Source organism: Trichomycterus rosablanca, chromosome 5, assembly GCF_030014385.1.
Source record: "Trichomycterus rosablanca isolate fTriRos1 chromosome 5, fTriRos1.hap1, whole genome shotgun sequence".
NCBI classification, from domain to species: domain Eukaryota; kingdom Metazoa; phylum Chordata; class Actinopteri; order Siluriformes; family Trichomycteridae; genus Trichomycterus; species Trichomycterus rosablanca.
In genome coordinates this window covers 41,480,818-41,504,618 of record NC_085992.1, presented here as the reverse complement: position 1 = coordinate 41,504,618, position 23,801 = coordinate 41,480,818, and the positions used below count along the sequence as shown (strand labels likewise).

The 23,801-nt window shown below is 40.8% G+C and overlaps 1 protein-coding gene across 1 annotated transcript in view; it reads left to right on the top strand.

Moving 5' to 3' along the window:
- LOC134315286 (zinc finger MIZ domain-containing protein 1-like) overlaps window positions 1–23,801 on the top strand; it is a 212,268-nt gene that overhangs the window by 98,747 nt on the left and 89,720 nt on the right. The window contains exon 3 of the mRNA XM_062996373.1: window positions 15,103–15,177. The gene's annotated coding sequence lies outside the window, so the exon portion shown is untranslated. The remainder of the gene's footprint in view (window positions 1–15,102; window positions 15,178–23,801) is intronic.

Here is a 23,801-nt window from a genome sequence, read left to right as displayed (position 1 = left end):
CAGGAAGGACCCGGACCGCCCCGCCTAGGGAACAAACCCAGGACCTTTTTGCTGTGAGGCGACAGTGCTACCCACTGAGCCACCGTGCCGCCCAACTAACATTTAGACTAGAAGTATTACTACATAATTAATTACTACTTAAAACGTGTGGATATGCTTAGGGCGTGATTACCAGCAGTCATATTCCAATATTCCAAGAATACAGCTACAATGAAATGTCACTGGAAGGTGGCGTACGTGACATAAAGTGCGTCAATTACATTTTATGACCTCCACAACCCAGTTCTAGCTGGTTTAGACCAGTTCTAGCTGAGAAATCATCTCCACTGTCTTACAAGGTCACTGATGGGAGTATAAAGGCTGATTATTTTCTTTCCTTCTTATCACATTCACCAAGTTTCTATGTCAGACTTTGTCAGTGCGATTGTTCTCTGCAGACAAGAATAGAACTCTTTTTTACTCATAATCCAGTCTCTGAGGTATTTCATTAAGGGGTTTTCCACCACAGGCTGTTGCATTACTGTGGTTAGATGCTAAGTCTTCTAGCCAATTTTTTTGCAAGAGGTCATGATGCTCAGCACAGTATACCTCTCTCTGACATTTAGCTCTAACAGTGCATCTTTTTATTTTTTATGCATTTTCCCCCCTTTTTCTCCCAATTTAGCATCGCCAATGTGCTGCTGGGAACCTCGATGGTGTCCAAGGAGGGTGTATACTGCCTGACACACACTCCTGCATTACTGCATTAGTATTTTTTTTTTGCAAGAGGTCATGATGCTCGACACAGTATACCTCTCTCTGACATTTAGCTCTAACAGTGCATTTTATAATGCATTTTCTCCCAATTAAGCTGATGGGGATCACAATGGCGTCCATCCACCAACCCTTCTTATTTTCCCATACTTCGACCTCTCTGCGCTCTTTCACTTTCTGTACAGGCTCTCTAGGCAACCAAGGTCCTTACACAGCGTTGAGTTTGACAAGGGCCAAATTGTGATGGCTAGACGACTAGGTCAGAGCATCTCCAAAACTGCAGCTCTTGTGGGGTGTTCCCGGTCTGCAGTGGTCAGTATCTATCAAAAGTGGTCCGAGAAAGAAACAGTGGTAAACCGGTGACAGGGTCATGGACGGCCAAGGCTCATTGATGCACGTGGGCTACTGTAGCTCAAATTTCTGAAGAAGTTAATGCTGGTTCTGATAGAAAGGTGTCAGAATACACAGTGCATGCCCATGCTGACCCCTGTCCACTGCCGAAAGCGCCAACAATGGGCACGTGAGCATCGGAACTGGACCACGGAGCAATGGAAGAAGGTGGCCTGGTCTGATGAATCACGTTTTCTTTTACATCACGTGGATGGCCGGGTGCGTGTGTGTCACTTACCTGGGGAACACGTGGCACCAGGATGCACTATGGGAAGAAGGCAAGCCGGCGGAGGCAGTGTGATGCTTTGGGCAATGTTCTGCTGGGAAACCTCGGGTCCCCAACTCACAACTTACAGGAGTTAAAGGATCTGCTGCTAACATCTTGGTGCCAGATATCACAGCACACGTTAAGGGGTGTAGTGGAGTCCATGCCTCGACGGGTCTGGGCTGTTTAGGCAGCAAACTGGGGACCACACAATATTAGGAAGGTGGTCATAATGTTGCTCGGTCTACACCAAACATGAAAAAGTTCTTATCTGTGTCAGTAATAAAATGCATCCCTTTATACCCCTGTTATGATGTGCATGTGTTAGATTTGTTTATTTTGCTTGAAACAGAGAGCTGAAAGTCGCTGCGTAACCCTCATGGCTGGCATGCCTTCACTGAGAAGCATGATGTGGGTGTTCACACGTTTTCGGTTAAAATGGGTATCGGTGGGGGGAAACCTGACCCCTCTGCTCCGTTCTGATGAGCCGAGCACACGGCGCAGCTGCAGAAACACTCGGCTGCTTTGAGCTGCGGAAACATGCCGGTGTTTTCATTCCTCACTCGAGGCATTTCCGAGCACTAACAAAGAGAGAATGAGGTGATGAAGTGAAGGAGGAAGCCGCCTTCCAAAAGGTGATCCTGCTGGAACAGGAGCGGTCTGCTACTGCCTATCTGCCCGAGCACACACGTCATTTTTTCCTCTTGTGTTTTCTGTATAATTACAGTTTTTTTCTTTGTAATCTGGTGTGTGCTGGGTAATTTTATTGTGTTTTATTTTCCCTCTTGCTCATACAGTTGAATATAAGGCGCTATTTTTAAACGTTTACAAAATTACTTGGCACTGATGCATTTTTGTCTGTAAAACCATGTTAGAAATAAGAGCCAGCTGTACCATGGGTAGCTCTGTCGCCTCACAGCAAGAAGGTCCCAGGCGGGGCGGTCCGGGTCCTTTCTGTGCAGAGATTGCATTTCCCCCTGTGTCTGTGTGGGTTTCCTCCGGGAGCTCCGGTTTCCTCCTACAGTCCAAAAGCATGCAGTCAGGTTAATTGGAGACACTGAATTGCCCTATGGGTGAATGTGTGTGTGTATGTGTTTGTGGCTGCCCTGTGATGGACTTTTGCCCTGTCCGGGGTTTTTCTGTGTGGCTTGTTCCCATTGAGAGCTGGAATAGGCTCCAGTACCCCCCACAACCTTGATTAGGGTTTAAAACAATAAGTTTTGTTATTATGGATAAAATATGTTCAGAAGCCCTCTCTGTACTTAGTAATGATTTTTACTATTATAATTTATTTGCTGATTTGTCAGCAGCCTGGTGGGCAGTTTAATATGGTAAAAGGCCCTTATTTAACCTTTAGGTTGCCTGTTAAATAGACCTCTTCCGCCGCTCAGGTGGCGCAGCGGTAAAAACACACGCTGGAACCAGAGCTGGGATCTTGAATACATCGTATCGAATCTCAGCTCTGCCTGCCGACTAAGGCTGAGCGGCCACATGAACAACGATTGGCCTGTTGTTCAGATGGGCGGGACTAAGCCGGATGGGGTCTCTCTCTCATGACTGGTGCAATTACGACCTCTGCTGGCTGATTGATGGCGCCTGCACAGAGATGAGAAAAGAGTGCTGTCAGGGTGTGTCTCTTCGTACACAACGCTAAGCTGCACTGCACTCGTCAAAGTGTAGGTGATAGGATGCGTACGGCATGCTGCCCACGTGTCGGAGGGGGCGTGGGTTAGCTTCGTTCTCTTCAATCAGAGCAGGGATCGGCATTGGTGGAGAGGAAGCATGATGCAATCTGGCAATTGGACGCGCTAAAAGGGAGAAAAAGGGGAGAAAATGCTTAAAGAAAAACAAAATAGACCTCTTCCAATAGCAGGGTTACACCTTCTGTTCAGGTCACCATCTTTCTCTGGGAGTTGGAGTTGTTTTAATCCCTTCAGAAGCAACCATCTCTGCTGTATTGAGACCCAGCTTGAAGTACTCTGCAGTCTAAACTGGAATCCCAGCCATCTTTACAGAGTTAGGCTCGATTTCACCCCGGTGACCGTGTGGGAGGCGCCTGCCGAGGGCCGACACTGAGACCCTTTGACGATCAGGTGGCAATAAACAGAGTTCGGCTGTGCAGAGAAAACGAGTCTGGTAATTGTTAGGTGTGTTTAGTCTCTGCAGCGGAGGGGGAGCCACAGCGGTTCTGTACTTCGCTCTGCCGGCTGTCAGTCATGTAAAAGTGCCTCTCAGTACCCTGCCTGTGTGCATCGCTGTGGCTGCCTGCTCCACTTGGCCCAGCGCTCGGGGCTTGGCCCGGCTCTGCTGGTTGGTAGTCTTGGCCGCTTGCCTGTCTTTCTGCAGCTCGAATCAAAGAGCCATTGTGAACTTGTGGGCTACCGTGGTATTTTCCAGCTGCCAAGATAAGTAATAAAAAATTCCCACATAGATGTACTCGCAATGCTGAAAGTCCAAGAATTACAGGAGTGGGGTTAAAGGCATCACATCAGGAGCACAATTAGGGGATTGTAATTGACACTAAATGGAGGAGGACTGTTTGTAAAGCAGGCTCGCTCATTTATTCAGCAGGACTTTTATAGCCAACTAAAACTACAAAAACTTTAGAAGAAGAATGCATTTATTAGTTATATATACATGTACATGTGTACAGTACAAGGGTTAAGGTCCTTGCTCAAGGACCCAACAGTGGCCTGGATTTGAACCAACAATTTTAAGATTGAGAGCCTAATGCTCTACCCACTAGGCCACCATTTATCTGTCCACTATGAATCAAATTTATATAAATACTAAAATCAAAAGCTCAGACTAATCTATAACTAGAACTACTGCCCCCATCTCTGCCCTGAAAATAATATTTCAAAGAAACCCAAATATATGTTTAGTTTAGTCTTTCAGTGTAACCCTCAATACAGTACAATACAGTGTTTATTTATTTGTAGCATGTGTTAGCCAGACTCCAGCAGAGCAAAATTTACAATTTCCATTACAATTACTCAACATACATTGACGAGGCATAACATTATGACCACTGACAGGTGAAGTGAATAACACTGATTATCACTTCATCACGGCACCTGTTAGTGGGTGGGATATATTAGGCAGCAAGTGAACATTTTATCCTTAAAGTTTATGTTAGAAGCAGGAAAAATGAGCGAGTTTGATGAGGGCCAAATTGTGATGGCTAGACGACTAGGTCAGAGCATGTCCAAAACTGCAGCTCTTGTGGGGTGTTCCCAGTCCCATATTCATCAGTTCCCAGTATTCATCAGAAGTTGTCCAAGGAAGGAACAGTGGTAAACCGGCGGCAGGGTCATGGCCGGCCAAGGCTCATTGATGCACGTGTCAGGTTGTCCATGCTGACCCCTGTTCACCGCCGAAAACGTCAACAGTGGGCAAGTGAGCATCGTAACTGGACCACGGAACAATTGAAGAAGGTGGCCTGATCTGATGAATCACGATTTCTTTTACGTCACGTGGATGGCCGGGTGCGTGTGCGTCGCTTACCTGGGGAACACATGGCACCAGGATGCACTGTGGGAAGAAGGCAAGCCGGCGGAGGCAGTGTGATGCTTTGGGCAATGTTTTGCTGGGAAACCTCGGGTCCTGCCATCCATGTGGATGTTACTTTGACACGTACCACCTACTCAAGCATTGTTGCTGACCATGTACATCCTTTCATGGAAACGGTATTCCCTGATGGCTGTGGCCTCTTTCAGCAGGATAATGCTCCCGACCACAGAGCAAAAATGCTTCAGGAATGGTTTGAGGAGCACAACAACGAGTTTGAGGTGTTGACTTGGCCTCCAAATTCCCCAGATCTCAATCCAGTCGATCATCTGTATGATGTGCTTGACAAACAAGTCCGATCCATGGAGGCCCCACCTCGCAACTTTAGGAGTTAAAGGATCTGCTGCTAACATCTTGGTGACAGATACCACAGCACACGTTCAAGGGTCTAGTGGAGTCCATGCCTCGACGGGTCAGGGCTGTTTTGGCAGCAAAAGGGGGACCAACACAATATTAGGAAGGTGGTCATAATGTTACATGTGGAGATTTGCCAGCATTCGGTAATTTGTTCTCAGGTGCTATTCTTGGTGTCTACATGATCAACATGTGGGTCTAAGCTGAGTTTTCTCTAATCATAATGAACGTTCCTCCCGGTTCTGTTTGATGTTTGCACCCTCTCATCATTCTCTGTGAATAAAAGCATACCAGTCTGATCCTCAGCTGAACAGAGCAGATTTCTCTCCTCCCCGGGGACGAGTGCAGGAGATCACGAGGGCGTCGTCTTGTGCCGTTCCAAACTGGCCACGACAGAAATTCAAACGTAATCCCTGCTAAATGCCAGAGCTAAGTTTAACGCTTAAGGCTGGCGAGAGCTTCCATTCTTTAGTCGATGACCCTCGTGGCGGCGGTTCTCCTTGTCGTTATGATGTTCAGCTGATTTCTGTCTTTGAGGTCCCACGTCAGATTGAAATGATCAGCGCTGGTTTCTGTTTGTTCCATGATCAGCTAATGATACGGTCTGGAGGTTTCACTCTCTGTACACGTGAGCTTTTGTGCCTCACCATGTGTGAAGGTGAACAAAAGACTGAGCACTGAGGAACCTGTTAGTTAATTGGTGTTGAATATCATCATCACAACACCTACTGAGCACTTTGTTACAGAAAACGGAGAGTCCTCTGTGTAAGTAAGATAAAGAAAAAAAAAATGTTATTATTGCGTACAACCCTAAATACCGTTATGATTACCTCAAAAAGACGATAAATATCCAAAATTTTGGCAAATGGGGCTTGTAATGAGCACGCGGTCTATGGTAACTATGGTGATATTACATCAACACGTCCTCATGTCATCACTTGACGTTGGTAAGATGGCGGACGTAGTACGTAGGGGTGTTGCGTGCATACTGCATGCTTCTGTACTGAAAGCACGTACCCCTTTACCGGCCGAGCGGTGCGTACTTCCTCGAATCTAGTACGTACTCTGTAAGTATGCGATTTCGGACGCAGCTACAGTGTTAATGTTTAGTTTAGTCTTTCAGTCTAATACACCTACACGACACAGTATTTATTTGTAGTGCGTATCAGCCAACCTCAAGCAGAGCAACATGGTACATGGGGTCCTATGAGGGTCTCTTTGGTGGATAAATGGGGTACAGAGAGGTGACAAAGTGTAAAGAGCAACAAATGGGCTACAGTCAGTAAATGTAAATGTTAGGGGTCCAACATAGGAACCCGGCAGTGGTAGAGCTTAAACCAGTGACGTTTTGGTTACTAGTCAATGAATATATGTTCCATTATTCAGACTAAAAAAGGAACAAATCCCACCAATAAGTCCTGAATAAATGATTATGATCTTCACACTGTATGTTTTGATGGCTTTCCTGCTTAATGTCATTCACTGAAAATTAATCCTGAAGTAAAATGATCACACCATGAGCGATATCCTGCTCTCCCTCGTCTACCTCTCTCTCCTCACCGAGACAAAGCCAAAAATCCAGCAGAATTTATTTCACCTCCAGAGGCCCCTAAGTAAACAACTTGCAAATCAGTGCCTGTTTTTGCAGTGTAATTGCTGGTGCGCTCAGCTCTGCCATAATGTTTTGCAAGCAGAGCTCTTAGCGTCGGCATTAGGTCAGGGGATAAAAGAATATACCCACGGTCCCATTTTCCTCTCTGGATATTTATATATCGCAGTCAGTACGTTAAATCCTATCTCTCACTCAGACTTATTTAGTGCCATGAGAAAATGGAATGCCAGGCATGGCTCGGGTATGTGGAATATTCATGTTGTTCTGAGAGACCACGCACTGCATTAAACACTCAGATCCAATTAATATGAGCCCTTTTGTTTCAATAACCAAAGCATAAAATGTACAATGTGCTTACGTTATCTACATAGTGATAGCTAAAAAGTCTACAACATTAAATCAGAAAAAGTTTGGACAGTATGGAAAATGCAAATAAAATAAAAATACAGTGTTCCTTACATTTACTTTGACTTTTACTTGATTGCAGACAGATTGAACCCAAGATATTTCATGTTTTGTCTGGTCAACTTTATTTCATTTGGTGCTCTGGACCAAAGATGAAAAGTACCATCCAGACTATTATCAGCAACAAGTCCAAAAGTCAGGGTGTGTCATGGTATGGGGCTGTGTCAGTGTCCTTGGCAAAGGTCATTTACACTTTAGTGATGGCAGCATTAATGCAGAAAAGTACACTGAGATCTTAGACATCATGCTTAGATCTTAGACAGCTGCCTTCAAGACATCATTTTTTCCAGGGACGTCCATGTATTTTTCGACAAGACAATGCAAAACCACATGCTGCACACATTACAAAGACATGGCTGCAGAAGAAGAGGGTACGGGTACTGGACTGGCCTGCCTGCAGTCCTGACCTGTCCCCAATAGAGAACGTGTGGAGAATTTTGAAACCAAAAATGCGACAACGACGACCCCGTACTGTTGCACATGTTAAGACGTGTTTGCAGGAAGAATGACTACAGTAGGCAGTTGTAGCCTAGTGGTTAAAGTACTGGACTGGTAATCAGAAGGCTGCCGGTTCAAGCTTCACCTCTGCCAGGTTGCAACTGTTGGGCCCTTGGGCAAGGCCCTTAACCCTCAATTGGTTAGACTATATACTGTCACAACTGTAAGTCGCTTTGGATAAAAGCATCTACTAAATGCTGAAAATGTTAATGTAAGAATGAGACAAAATAAAAGCTGAAACACTAAATCACTTGGTCTCCTCGGTGCCAAAACGTGTGGTGAAAAGGAATGGCAGCATTACAAAGTGGTAAATGCTTTACTGTCCCAACTTTTTTTGGAATGTGTTGCAGGCCTGAAATGCAGGGATGGATGTTTATTAATAAATGAAATGAAGTTGAGCAGATAAAACATGAAATATCTCAGGATCATCCTGTCTACAATCAAATAAAAGTCAAAGTAAATGTAAGAAACTCTGTGTTTTTTTATTTTTTGCATTTTCCATACTGTCCCAACTTTTTCTGATTTGGGGTTGTAAAACAAAGCATTGTCTAAATCACTGCTGGTAAGTCAATTCAGCAGCATAATAATTATTCCACTTAATCATGTCATTTGAAATGCATATATTAAATGCTACATTATAATCCAGAATTATTCTCAATGTTTAAATTGAATTAGATTAAAGTAACGTATTAGTTTGGTTAATGAAGTGTATCGTTTAAGCACAGACAGAAATAAGTGCATTAATATGTCACAGTATGCAGTCATGGCTAATATAAATCTAGCCTACCTTATCCACTGATATTTAAATTTGCCTCTGTAGCTTGATGACATTTTCTGTTTGCAGTCTCAGCCAGTTTAAAAAGCAGAATGTGAAAATTGGTCAGAGCTTTAAAAATGGGACCTTTTGGTTTCAAAATGGTTTTATGCATATTGTAGCACGGTGGCTAAGTGGGTAGCACTGTCGTCTCACAGCAAGAAGGTCCCGGGGTCCTTTCTGTGCTGAGTTTGCTTGTTCTCTACGTGTCTGTGTGGGTTTCCTCCGGGAGCTCCGGTTTCCTCCCACAGTCCATAAACATGCACGTAACACATTAATTGGAGACACTGAATTGCCCCATAGGTGAATGGGTGTGTGTATGAGTGTGTGTGTGTGTGTGTCTGCCCTGCGATGGACTGGCTCCCCGTCCAGGGTGTTACTGTGTGCCTTGCGCCCATTGAAAAGCTAAGGTAGGCTCCAGCACCCCCTGATTGGATAAGCGGTTAAGAAAGTGAGTACCTGGTGTTACATTACTAATCATTCATTGTCATTGGTTGGGAAAACTTAGAAGATGTAGATAGGCTTAGGGCATGATTACCAGTAGTCATATTCCAATATTCCAAGATTATTGCGTCAATGGAATGTCACTGGAAAGTGTTCTACGTAACAAGAAGTGCAACAATTACATTTTATGATGTCCAAATCCCAGTTCTAGCTCATTTGACACTCAAGTAACACAGCAGTAAAACATGTTAGCACACCAGAGCTGACATCTTGAAATCGCAAGTACGAATCTCAGCTCTGCTTCCGGCAGCCTGGGCGCCACACGTTTGGCAATCAGTAACTTGTTCATTGGGGTTCAGTAGGGATGTAACGATGCAAAACAAGACAGTTAAAAATCGATTCACATGTGTAACGATTCAAATCCATCTACATGAATAATGAATCGATATTCACTTTGAACTGCAGAGGGCACTGGCGCTATTCACCTCTCCTGGTTGACGTCACTACAGGGTTGCCAGGTTCGGAATTTTCCAGCCAAATTTATTCATGTGAGGATACTTTCTTTATTTGTATCATTCATTTCTTTATTTAATGTGCATTTATTTCATTTTATTTTTGTCTTTACACAAAAAGGGAATTGTGCAGCATTGTTTTGCATAGTTTGTACCTACCTCAGAAGTAAAGGGGCATTCATTATTTAGATAAATAAAAGATAATCACAAATACAGTATTTTATTTATTTTTTTAAGAGAAATTATAAAAGGAAACTTTGTCATAATTTGTCTTCAATTTCATTTTGTTTAAAAAATCGGAAAAAACTCGTATCGTGAACCCAGTATCATGAATCGCATCGCATCGCATCGTGGGTAGAGTGTATCGTTACATCCCTAGGGTTCAGTGCTAATCATGTTCACCTAATAAAAAACTGCTTATTTGAATAGATGTTGGGCCTGATTTAACATAATACAATGTAATTATAGGACATGGGTAATATTTTGCATAACCCAATAAAAATGTTACTGGGACTAGTCGACATGGGCTGCGTCACGTCACGCCACTGGCTGACGTATTTTGATATTGACCAATAGTGGCCAGTAGAAAGTGTAAGATACCTTTTGGAATGTGTGTTAGTGTGTTAGAGTGTGTGTGTGTTGTGCTAACACTAGCGTTTGGCTGCACCTGCACTAATTGTATGTGCAGCTGTGATGAGAGTGCAGTGCTCCAGCTGGGAGTGCTTGTTGAGCTGCCACACAAGCCCAGCGAGATAAACACCCCAGTAAGTCCCTCCTTGACTCGGCTAATGAGCGTGGAGCACAGACAATACAGGCCAATCCAAGAGCCCATATGAGCAGCGGTGCGGTCCAAGAACCGGGGGAGGTCAGGCTTAGATGTCGATCGGTTTGTGTTCAGCCGGTGTGAACGTGTGGATAATCACGCCTCACCACTGTGTGCGTCTTACTTCATCATCAGTACAGTTCTTGCTTTTGTTTTATACTGCATTGCTCTGCATGCCTTCTTTACCCTTGTCTGTCTGGGGCTTTAAGTTAGCAGACCTGTAAAATAGGTCAAGAGAGAGTGAATGTATCGTATCGGCTTCATTTGCTTTGCCATTATAGCAAGCTAAGAGACATTATGCTTAAACTACTGTACTGAGTAAAATCCATAGATATTCTCTAGAGAATGTGTATAAAACTTCCCATTTACCGTATTAAAGAGGTTGGCCAGCTTTATTTGACTCAAATACTGTAAAATACACAAATATCAATAATATATATATATATAGGGCAGTGATAGCTCAGTGGTTAAGGTACTGGACTAGTAAACAGAAAGCTGCCGTTTCAAGCCCCGCCACCACCAAGTTGCCACTGTTGGGTCCCTGAGCAAGGCCCTTAACCCTCAATTGCTCATCGTGTTCTGCTTATTGTGTAAGTCGCTTTGGATAAAAGCGTCTGCTAAATGCTGAAAATGTAAATGTATATAAGTACAATAATTTACTGGGTGGCACGGTGGCTTGGTGGGTAGCACTGTCGCCTCACAGCAAGAAGATTGTAGATTTGATTCCCATACATACACCGACTAGGCATAACATTATGACCACTGACAGGTGAAGTGAATAACACTGATTATCTCTTCATCACGGCACCTGTTAGTGGGTGGGATATATTAGGCAGCAAGTGAACATTTTATCCTCAAAATCAGAAGCAGAAAAAATGGGCAAGCATAAGGATTTAAGTGAGTCTGACAAGGGCCAAATTGTGATGGCTAGACAACTGGGTAAGTCTCCAAAACTGCAGCTCTTGTGGGGTGTCTGCAGTGGTCAGTATCTATCAAAAGTGGTCCAAGGAAGTAATAGTGGTAAACGGCGACAGGGTCATGCGCGGCCAAGGCTCATTGGTGCACGTGGGGAGCGAAGGCTGGCCCGTGTGGTCTGATCCAACAGACGATCTACTGTAGCTCAAATTGCTGAAGAGGTTAATGCTGGTTCTGATAGAAAGGTGTCAGAATACACAGAGCATCACAGTTGCAGGGCTGTTTTGGCAGCAAAAGGGGGACCAACACAATATTAGGAAGGTGGTCATAATGTTCTGCCTGATTGCCCTAGGTATGAGTGTGTGTGTGTGCCCTGTGATGGACTGGTGACCTGTCCTTGGTGTTTACTCTCTTTCACCCAGTGAATCTGACCCACCGTGATCTGAATGGGACAGAGCGGTGGTAAAACAGACGATGAATGAATGAATGAACAATATGAATTTTCCCATCACCTGGAAACCTGACCTGATAATGACCTGTCGTACTGTGTACATTTTAAAACAATATAATTAGACTGCCGCTTACTGGATGCTGAAAGAGAAACTAGTAAATAACTAGTGTCCATAAATGATACTATTAATACTCAAAGCATGAGTTCATTATAATATCAGCAGTTTTACTCATCCAGAGTATGAAGAGGTGACTGGACACACCAAAGACTGACTTGCTAGGCTAACATAACCCACCTAAAATAATTAGGTCACTGTGGGTACGATTCACTAGGCAAAAGGTAGGAAACTTTCTGGACAGGTCACCAGTCCATCACAGGGCAAACACACACACTCATCTATGGCAATTTTAATATCTCCAATTAGCCTGACTGCATATCTTTGGACTGTGGGAGGAAACCAGAACACCTATAGGAAACCCACTCAGACACGGTTAGGACATGCTAACTCTACATAGAAAGGACTCGGACTACTCAACCTGGGAATCGAACCCATGTCCTACTTGCTGTGAGACTACAGTGCTACCCACCGAGCCACTGTGGAAAAGCCTTTTCTGTTCCAGTATGACTGTTCTTCATTCCACAAAGCCAGATCCATAAAGCCTTGGATTAATGAGCTGGTGGAGAAGAAAGCCTTGATCAGCACCATATCAAACACCTTTAGGATGAATTGGTACAGCAGATATACATCAGGTCTTCTTGTTCAACCCCACAAATGCACATTTTAACTAAATGGACACAAACCACAACAGACACTCTCCAAAACCTTGTAGAAAGCTTTATTAAAACACTGAAGGCTCTTACAGTCAGAAGGGGGGAGCTCTGAATGAATAACCATGGTTTTGGAATGGTTTTGGAATGAGAGGTCTGACAAGCTCACGGAAAGGTGTCCACACACAGAACAGTAAGAGCTTTTAGCCGTCTGTTAAAAAATGGAATGTTTTGCACAGACCGTGGTAAAAACTGTAGGTCTGTTTAAACATAATGTCAGTGTGAGGATGGTAGACAGGATTGTAGAATCAGTGTTGTGCAGGAGGTGGAATATATACAGTATCATTTATTACATTTCCTCTGCAGAAACAATCCCTGAACACTGACTCTACTAGACAGCTGCGCTCTGTTAACTCAGAATACATGATGTTTTGAATATATATGAGAATTTAGGTACTCAGAGAACAAAATACTACATTTGAACTCCTTATAAACTCACTGGTTTAAAATAGAACGATAGCTCTTCTCTGAGAAATGTAGTTAGATTTTGTTTACTACCTCTTATATAGCCACGTTTTACTTTAAAGGCTGCATCCTAATCCTCACACTACTACTACTAGATGTTTAATAAAAATACAATTTGTATATTATATTATTAAAAATACGCTTTTAATATTGTTATATTTTTTGAAAAAACTATTTGAGTATTACATTTAAATTATATTATAAAATAATATTACAGTATATCATAATAAAAACACACTTTTAATATTATGTAAAATTTATTACAAAAACTTTGAATATTATATTATAGTTTAAAAATAATATTACATTATATTATAATTAAAATACACTTTAAATATTATATTATTGAATTAAAATAATTACATTATATTATAATTAAAATACACTTCAAATATTATATTATATCATTAAAACAATATTACATTATATTATAATTAAAATACACTTTAAATATTATATATTATAAAAACATTTTAAATATTATATAATTGAAAATGCATTTTAAATATTATATTATTAAAAATACACTTAAAATATTATATGATTAAAAATACACTTTAAGTAGAATATAATAGTATTAAAATAAACTTTAAATATTTTATCATAGTATTAAAAATACACTTTAAATATTCTATTATATTCTAAAAACATTTTAAATATTATATTACAATATTAAAAGTACACTTTAAATATTATATTATGGTATTAAAAATACACTTTAAATATTATATTATTAAAAATACAGGTAAAGTAATATATTATATTATTAAAAATACACTTAAAATATTATATTGTATTATTAAAAATACACTTTAAATATTATATTATAGTATTAAAAGTACACTTTGAATATTTTATTATTAAGAATACAGGTAAAATAATATATTATATTATTAAAAATATACTTAAAATATTATATTATTAAAAATACACTTTAAATATTATATTATAGTATTAAAAATACACTTTGAATATTTTATTATTAAAAATACCTGTAAAATAATAAATTATATTATTAAAAATACCTTTAAAATATTATATTATATTATTTAAAATACACTTTAAATAGAATGTAATAGTATTAAAATAAACTTTAAATATTTTATCATAGTATTATAAATACACTTTAAATATTAAATTATACGTATTATATTCTAAAAATATTTTAAATATTATATTATATTCTAAAAACATTTTAAATATTATATTACAATATTAAAAGTACACTTTAAATATTATATCATAGTATTAAAAATACACTTTGAATATTATAATACCCCACCGATCCAACACACACTTACACATTCAATCAGACAACTAGTAGTCAGGAGGCAGGAATTAAACCCAGGTCCTCAGGATTTATCCTTGTTTGCTATATACTCTTCTCATTAGTGTGTGTGGTAAACATCAGTATATTATGCAGTTAGATGTTTGCCAGTGCACTGAATATGTGAGTATAAATAGATGTCAGCTGTTTCTTGTTTTGTTTTGATTAATCAGTTTGTCCAATAATAGTTTGTGGTGCTTTTAGTGGATTAGTAACATTAAATCTGCTTTTCTTAGACTGATTATAGCATTTACTGATAATAATACATGATTTATTTGATGCTGGGATATATTAAATGATTACATAATACACACTTGTATTAATACTGTAGTTAATTGTAGTTGTATGTATGAACACACTTGTATTGTGTCTAAATAGTTATGAACTAGTGAGTGCTGTTTCTGTCATTACTCAAAGACCCTGGCTCTTATAAGATGTGATATTCTTTTAAACACGCTGGTGTATTTATAAGCTGTGGTATTCTGGTTTCTTTAATCATGCTCACCATGTGTCCCCGGTGCTCTAAAACTCTATGGAACCGATGCCCGGTTAGATTGTTTTAATTCTGTTGGTTTGCTCAGGCACTTATACAGTCTGTTTTTGTTCTCCGTAACAGATCGACTTTATGATTGATGAGGATATAAGAGTGGACGTGCTACACGCTAAACAAAGAAACGTACTGCATCCTCTGGTAAGGTGCTTGATTGATGATCCTTCACTGCTCATTTCTCCTAATGACTCGCGCTCCAATCACGGATTTACAATCGGACGTGCTTCTTGCATGGCCTGATTGCTTTCTGAACCTCCAGTAATTGCTGGTTAAAACAGGAATGCTGGGATTGTGTGGCGTGTAAGGTAATATTTCCTGAGAGCTGGCGAATGACAAATTCATTTAGCCTTTCTGAGCAACAGTGAAACACACTGTATTACATGAGTCATAATTAGCAGCAGGGGCTCTCGAATCTCTCTCGCTTTGTTGTTTCTTTCTACAAAGCCCGTGTCAGTTTTTTTTCCACATCTTTGTTAATGCCAGACTTAATTACTGAACTGAACTGGGAGATTTTTTTGTTGGAATATCAGTGTTGCATCAGTGGTGCATGCGCAAATCATTTTATATGAAAGAATACAAACTCTGATCATGCCACAGCCGGGGTTGGAAACGAGGCATCTGCATTATGCTAATTAGCCAGATTGCCAGGAGAGAAATGCGTCCTGTAAATTATAGATGCAACCTGTGATTTCTCCCAGAGAGAAAGAAAAGAAAAAAACTAGAGCTGCGTCCGAAATCGCATACTTACAGAGTACGTACTAGATTCGAGGAAGTACGCACCGCTTGGCCGGTAAAGAAGTACATGCTTTCAGTACAGAAGCATGCAGTATGCACACAACACCCCTAAGGACGTGATGACGTAATATCACCATAGTTACAGACCGCGTGCTCAAGCCCCATTTGCCAAAATTTGGGATATTTATCGTCTTTTTGAGGTAATCATAACGTTGTTTAGGGTTGTACGCAATAATAACATTTTTATTTTGTTTATCTTATTTACACTTGTAAACAGAGGACTCTCTTCCATCTTTCTTGTTTCTTCTTCCGCTTCAAACGCCTACGCAGCTCCAGTTGAATTATGGGATACATTAGCTAACCGAAAGTGTGCATCGTTTGGATACTCAAACATGGCTGCACAAGAAGTAGGTCATCCGGGTACTTCTCGTGTACCTTTTTATGTATACTATGTGTTCGGACATACTAACCGCTCTCGCATACTGCTTTCCTGTACTATTGAGTATGGAAGTATGCGATTTCGGACACAGCTTAGGGCTGGCACCGATCCGATACTCTGTATCGGTATGGGTCAGATACTGGCCCAAATCACTGGATCGGATATCGGAAGGACAAAAACGTGTAATCCGATCCGATACTGTTGCTTAATGTAAATAACACTTAATGTAAATAAGTCCATTGTTTGTGTGTAAAGCAAATAACACATGAAAAAACGTTCCAACAGAGCGCCGTTTATTGCCCCTCACTCTTGATTACATCATTAACATGTGGCACCGATCTACAACTCATCCGCAACAGCCATTCAGAAATTAAAACACACTGATCTACTTCAACTTTTAGCATTTAAAAAAATCATCTACTACTGCCAGATCTAAAAACACTGTTTAAACACAATAAAAATCGCTTTATAAATGATAAATCGCTCACCTGAGATAAAGAACCTATCTTGTTCCGGCTTGGAGATCTCTCACATCCTCAACGATTAATCCATTAGTGTTATGAAATAAAACAAACGTTTCCCGTTTAGCCACAGATGTCCTCGTCAAAATCCAGCAGGGTTAATAATCTTAAAACGTGACAGAACTTTAACGGAAAATCTCAACTCTGCGTAAATTCTAATTGGTCCATCGCGTTTGATTGACATCCACATCTTCCAATTGTAGACACTTTTGTTAAATGAGCCAAACATGCTGCTAAATGTTCTTTGTGTAAAAGTGAAAATAAAAACAGCAGTTTTGCATAAGTGTGATGTTGTAGGTTCTGTATTTATTCCTGTAGAATATTAGTTTCACAGTCTGAGCATTGTTATTTAGATAGCTAGTTTAACCATGGTGCATTGAGACGTATTATTACTGCTTAGTTGTTTGAGCTCCTGCCGGATGTGACGGGTCTGGAGTAATTGCACCAAGAATGACAAGAACTCACTACAGACTTTATTGACTACTAGACAGAATAATAACTCTATTATTATTATTTATTTATTTATTTATTGCCAGTTATAACTTTTAGTTCATTTATTTCTGTGTTTGTATGATTTGATGATATGATTTGTGTAAATCCTACTTATTTAAAGTATCCTCCAGGCCACCCAAGAAGGATGGGCCCTGCTGAGTCTGGTTCCTCTCAAGGTTTCTTCCTGTAATTTTCAGGGAGTTTTTCCTTGCCACAGTCGCCCTCGGCTTGCTCAACAGGGGTTTTTGTATCTGTTGGTCCTGGATTTTGTAAAGTTGCTTTGAGACAATGTCTGTTGTAAAAAGCGCTATATAAATAAAGTTGACTTGACTTGACTTGAGAGGAGAAATTACGGTATCGGATTGATATCGGTATCGGCAGATACTTAATTTGCAGTATCGGTATCAGACATAAAAAAAGTGGTATCGAGCCAGCCCTACAAAAACCTTAAGTCATGCATAACAGATTATTCTCATAGTAATCTCACTGTCCCAAATTTTCTTGCAAACAATCTGGCCTGTGTGTCCGTAGTCACATGGGTAAGAGAGGTGCTGACGAGCTGGAATGCCCGGCTTGGTATTTCCTGATGTTTTCTAAACACACACAGACACACAGTGGCTGTAACAAAATGTGCAAAGCGAGTAAGCTTTTATTCAGTTGCTCAAGGATTAGAGTGTGTATTTAATCATCACGTATAATTCACAGCGCTGTTAACGCCTGACACATTGAGTGTAAGGTTTACAGAGTGATCTACGAGCTCTGCATACATGGGGTGTAAACTGCTGATCCTCTCAAATATACTGAACTCCTCGCAATATCGAAGCTCCTGCTTTGATTTGTGTTGGAAATCAGCTAAGCTGAAATATATTTGGTAATTTGCATTGCATATTTTTACTCACCACTGAAAGAAGCCCTGTACCTGCTAGATTTGAAAATGATCCCAGTTTAAAAGATGTTTAAATGAGTTTGAACTATACTGTAGCTAAAGAGCCAGAACCTAGAAAGAAAAGGCAAAAGTAAAGAAGTGCCCAAATTAATGGAAAATGAAACCAAAAAGCATCCCGCATTAGAAAGGGATAAAAGAAAGAGGACGAATTAAAACAGGTCGTCACAATAAGGCTTAATCCATCAGCCTGTGACGACCTAGTACTCAGAAAAGGAGTAGAGAGTGGAAACCCAGAACAAACCATGATATTTAGCGGGACAACCAATCCACCAACTGGATCAGCGTGGATCAAAGGTGAGGCCCGCTACAGAACAGTGGTAGCCAAGTGGGTAGAGCTTTGGGCTATCAACTAAAGGGTTGAAAGTTCAAATCCCAGCTCTGTCATGCAGCCACTGTTGGGCCCTTGAGCAAGGCCCTTAACCCTCTCTGCTCCAGGGGTGCCGTACAATGACTGACCCTGTGCTCAGACCCCAGCTTCCAAACAAGCTGGGATACACGAAGTAGGAATTTCGTAGTACTGTACATCTGTATATGTATACATGACAAATAATGGCATTCTAGAAAATACTTGCCACTCTCTCTAGGGTGATTCTGTCATGACAGAGTGGGTTTATAAACTGAGATTAAATAGAGTGACTTCCACCTGGAGTAAATTAACACTCAAAGAAATACAACGACTGTCATGCATCTATGCCTCTGTAGACCTAAATGGCATGGCAGATGGGCATGATCCTATAAGTTGTGGCCCCTCTGCTGATCTTCACAGCAGGTAGAACCGTTAAGAGTTAGTATTTCATGAATTTAAGACTTCAATTGGTTATTTAAAGTCTTTTACTGTTTTATACTACCTATGGTTTTGATTGATTGTAGTGGGGTGCATCTAAATAGGGATGTGAACACAGCAAGTAGTTTAACCCAAACCTGTGTTTGTCAGACATTTTTTAATGATAAATTCCCTCAGTCGGTTTCAGTAATGTTTACGTGTGATAAAATACTCACATACCTGTCTGTTTTGTTTCCACCACCAAGGCTAAAATTCTTGCAATTATCCTAGTAATTTTATGTAAATGAGCAGTGGTAGCTTAGTGGTTAAGGTACAGGACATGTGATCAAAAGGTTGCTGGTTCAAGCCTTACGACTGCCAAGTTGCCACTGTTGGGCCCCTGAGCAAGGCCCTTAAGCCTTAATTGCTTGCAATGTATGCAGTCACAATTGTCAGTCGCTTTGAGTAAGGACTCCTGCTTATGCCTTAAATGTAAATCCATAGGTGTTAAATGTAATCCATTTAGAACAGTGGTAGCTCAGTGGTTAAAGTACTGGACTAGTAATCAGAAGGTCACAGGTTCAAGCCCTACCACAACCAAACTGCCACTGTTGGGCCCCTGAACCCTCAGTTGGTCAAGCAGTTCAAGAGTTTGAGATTGTCATGCGTCTATGCCCCTGCTGGCCTTAATGGCATGGCAGATGGGCATCATCCTATAAATTGTGCCGCCTTTGCTGATCTCCACAGCAGGTAGATCTGTTAAACTTAGTATTTCTGTAATTTAATCTCAATTGTCTTAATTATCAGTCTTAATTAATGCCTGTTAAATTGGTGGACTAGCAATCAGAAACAACAACAAGCTGCAACTGTTGGGCAACAGTGTAGCAGTGTAGATGCAGCGATTAGCACTTCTTTAGCAGTAATGAAAGTAACTAATTCATGTAGTATAACAATGCTCTCTGTTTAATGCTCACATGCACCAGCAGGGGAATTTCCAGTAGGCAGTGGGAGAGAAATGGCTTATACAAGTAGCAGGTCAGTGGTGTTTGTACATGTCTCCTTGTGCATGAGAGTTAGAGAGAGAGAGTGAGTGTATGTGTTTAAGAATAATGAAGCTATTCTTCAGCTGGCTGTGAGCTGCTGGGTACAGTCAGTGCTGGTGTGTTCGGTGCGCTTGCTCTAGGCTTTCCTTTAAATAGCTTTAACCGTCAGATGCAGGAGTCGTACTTAAATACACCACTTTTACACATTTTGCCACTTCAACCAAAAATGTCACCCATGTGTGATGAGGCTGTGGCTCAGGAAACAAATTGCAATTAGGAAATAACGTTGTTTGGATTTGTTGTAAATAACTACACGTGCATTGACTTGCTTTTGATTTAAGCGCTGCAACACATTCCAAAAAAATAATGTGGAGGGAAAAAAAACTGTGACATATTTGATTCAAACATCTGGTTTTATTGTTTCACATTCAGTTTATTGTGGTAAATTACCTTTGCCAAGGGCACTGACACACCCCATACCATGACAGACCCTGGCTTTTGGACTTGTCACTGATAACAGTCTGGATGGTCCTTTTCGTCTTTGGTCTATTTTTTTTTTTAAAAAGACCTGGAATGCTGATTCATCTGACCACAATACATGTTTTCACTGTGTGATGGTCCATCCTAGATGCCTCCGGCCCAGAGAAGTTGACACTGCTTCTTGACATGTACAAAAGGTTGAGACAGTATAGAAAATGCAAATAATAAAAAAAATACAGAGTTTCTTACATTTAATTTGACTTTTATTTGATTGCAGACAGATGAACCTGAAATATTTCATGTTTTGTCTGCTCAACTTCATTTCATTTATTAATAATCATCCATTCCTGCATTTCAGGCCTGCAACACATTCCAAAAAAAGTTGGGACAGTAAAGCATTTACCACTTTGTAATAATGCCATTCCTTTTCACCACACTTAAAAGACTTTTTGGCACCGAGGAGACCAAGTGATTTAGTGTTTCAGCTTTTATTTTGTCTCATTCTTCCTGCAAACACGTCTTAAGATGTGCAACAGTACGGGGTCGTCGTTGTCACATTTTTCGTGTCAAAATTCTCCATAAATTTTTTTTGGGGACATGTCAGGGCTGCAGGCAGGCCAGTCCAGTACCCGTACCCTCTTCTTCCCCTGCCATGCCTTTGTAATGTGTGCAGCATGTGGTTTTGCATTGTCTTGTTGAAAAATGCATGGACGTCCCTGGAAAAGATGACGTCTTGAAGATCTCAATGTACTTTTCAGCATTAATGCTGCCATCACAGAAGTGTAAATGACCTTTGCCAAGGGCACTGACACAGCTCCATACCATGACAGACCCTGGCTTTTGGACTTGTCACTGATAACAGTCTGGATGGTTCTTTTTGTCTTTGATCCGAAGCACACAACGTCCATTTTTTCCAAAAAAGACCTGGAATGCTGATTCATCTGACCACAATACACGTTTCCACTGTGTGATGGTCCATCCCAGATGCCTCCGAGCCCAGAGAAGTCGACGCCGCTTCTGGACATGGTTAACATAAGGCTTCTTTTTTGCACAGTAAGGTTTTAAGTGGCATTTGTGCATGTAACTCTGTATTGTAGTGCTTGACAAAGGTTTGCCAAAGTAATCCCTCAACCATGTGGTTATATCAGCTATTATATGTTAAGTCACAGGCGTTCAGCTTAAGCTTGCACCCTAGGCCTTTATGTACTGACGTTCCTCCTCATTCCTTGAATGGTTTAATAATATTATGCACTGTAGAGGGAGAAATATGCAAATCCCTTTCCATCTTTCTTTGAAGTACATTGTTTTTAAACATTTCAGTAATTGACAAACTGGAGATCCTCTGATCATCTTTGCTCATCAAAGACTCACCTATTCCTGGATGCTGCTTTTGTACCAAACCATGATTACAATCACCTGTTGACATCACCTGTTTGGAATCACATCATTATTTAGTTTTTTCACCCTATTACTAGTCCTATTGCCCCTGTCCTAACTATTTTGGAATGTGTTGCAGATCTGAAATGCAGGAATGGAGGTATATTAACAAAACTGTCTGCAATCAAATAAACGTCAAAGTAAATGTAAGGAACACTGTATTTTATTTTATTTACATTTTCCATACTGTCCCAACTTTTTCTGATTTGAGGTTGTAGATATATAAGAATTAAAAATGTGAGAAGAAAAGTTGGATTGCAATAAATAATTCTCATTTTAATAATAAGCAAAGAAAGCTATTTATAGCATCAGGCCTCATCCTGCATCCCAAGCAGGTTAGAGGTTAATTAGGCTGAGCTCCACTCCCGGCAGGTTTATTACACTGTGTTGGTTAACCACAGCTAAAAGGAAACAGAAGAAGCCTCTAACATGAGAGCAAATGTTATGATCCATCTGAAGTGAAATCAATCAGATCAATTTGCTCCATGGTTACATACATGTGTGTGCGTGAACAGATCCAGTGACTCCCTCTCGCTCAGATCTGTTTTTCCCACTAATGCTGTTTGTCTCCCGCTCTGCATCCTCCATCCCCTTCGAGTACGGACGACTCGGGCGCTCGTTTGTCTATATAAGTAAGTAAGGTTAAAAGTACACGAGCACAGATCTGGCTGGAGCTCAGGAGCACCACCGCACACTGAGCCTGGCAAATTCACGTTAATACACGTTATTCATGATCCATCTGCTCACATCTGAACGTTGATCATGCTCACTTAGCTCGGGCCGAAGCTCATGTGGTGCACGCTGAACTTAACCACTCTCGAGGGGAGAGTCCTCGATGGTCAGTGCCACGCCGGTGCAGGAAATACAAGAGGTTTCATTTTGCTAGTTTATACATTAGTCATGATTACATGCAGCCCGATGTTTTGTTAATAATCTGACTTATAGCTCAATCGGAATAGAACACGTCCAGTTATACACTTCAGTTAGAATATACTAGTCTGATTAACATTTTCTACCTGTTTTCTTTATTTTATCTTTCTGTCTTTATTTCTACTTAGATCAGTTAATTAAATGAGTATGTAGGAATTTATAAGTTATTTAATATGGCTATGTGTGCTAAGCAGCTAAATAAGACAGTCAGAGCAGTCAGAATTATTTTCTGTACATCTAGAAATATATAGCAAAAAGGGCCGCTCAGGTGCCAGCAGCGGTAAAAACACGCTAGCACACCAGAGCTGGGATTTCGTATAAATCGTATCGAATCTCAGCTCTGCCATCCGGTTGGACTGGGCAGACTGGACTGCCTAACCTAAAAAAAAATCTCTGTTTTCCCAGAGACACATTTCAAACTCTTCTTGGGGCAGTTCTAGGGGCAGTTGTAGCTTGTCGGTTAAAGTACTGGACTAGTAATTGAAAGGTCACTGGTTCAGACTGTATACTGCCACAGTACTGGAAGTTGCTTTGGATAAAAGTGTTGCTAAATGCCAAATATTAAAATGTAAATGGGCGGCTGCATGAACAACGATTGGCTGTTGTTCATAGGGTAGGATGAGCCAGATATGGACCAAGCGAATCACGACCTCTGCTGGTTGGATTCGAGGAATAATGCTTTGATCAGGGTGTGGCTCTCCGTGCAGAGCTGATCTGCATATGAACTCGCCTCGTGCAGGTGAGAAGATGCAGTCGGCTACTGCGCACGTGTCGGAGGGGGCGTATGACAGTCTCGCTCTCCTCAATCAGGACGGGGGTCAGCACCAGTAAAGAGGAAGCATAACGCAATTGGGGTAAAAATTGGACGCGTTAAAATCGGGAGAAAAAGGGGAGAAAAATGCATTTAAAAAAAAAAGAAATATCCAGCAAAGTCAAGAGATTAATCAAGTGTTTCCAATATATCAGTGTTGGGTTCTAT